This window comes from Mastomys coucha, unplaced genomic scaffold, assembly GCF_008632895.1.
Source record: "Mastomys coucha isolate ucsf_1 unplaced genomic scaffold, UCSF_Mcou_1 pScaffold23, whole genome shotgun sequence".
Lineage (NCBI taxonomy): Eukaryota > Metazoa > Chordata > Mammalia > Rodentia > Muridae > Mastomys > Mastomys coucha.
The window spans coordinates 74,107,348-74,107,991 of record NW_022196906.1 but is presented as its reverse complement, the minus strand read 5'-3'; positions in this window follow the sequence as shown (position 1 = coordinate 74,107,991).

Here is a 644-nt window from a genome sequence, read left to right as displayed (position 1 = left end):
CACACACTCAGAAACTTGAGAGGGACCAATCAAGCAAGGTGAAAATACTGTAGAGAGGCAGTGGAGGCCAGCCATACACTGCCAAAGACTGGAGAGGAAAAAAAAATGTGGTTCCTATTAGCGTTGCCTCTGGAAGTAAGTTGAACAGTGTCAGACTTTCTTATTACAATGAACTTTCATGACTAGTTGTCTGTCTTCTGTTGTCTTTCTCTTCTGTTTGTCCTTTCAAGTCATATTTAGACTACTGTAATTAATTAAAGACTACCCATCTTCTATTTCACTCAAAAGATGGCAGTTATTCCTCTGGAATTTGTGGATCCAGAAATATATATCTCCTTCTAATTGTCATCATTATTCAGGTTTGGGCAGTCACTGGAATTTTTCTGAGGTTATTCAGAAATAGCATGGAGGCAGTTCATTTTGATATCTAGCTTTTAGCCACAAAACAGGACAGAGCTGGGGTCAGAAGGACAGAGTTATCTATTTTGGAGTAGTATTCATATTAGGAATAAGAGCTTATGACATATATGAATTTCTCCCATTTCTTCCAAAGTGAGACATACTTTGGATTTGGAGTTAAAATGTATCCCAACCCTGCACAGCTGTGTAGGAGGATATGTTTTACCTTTTTACACTATAATGAA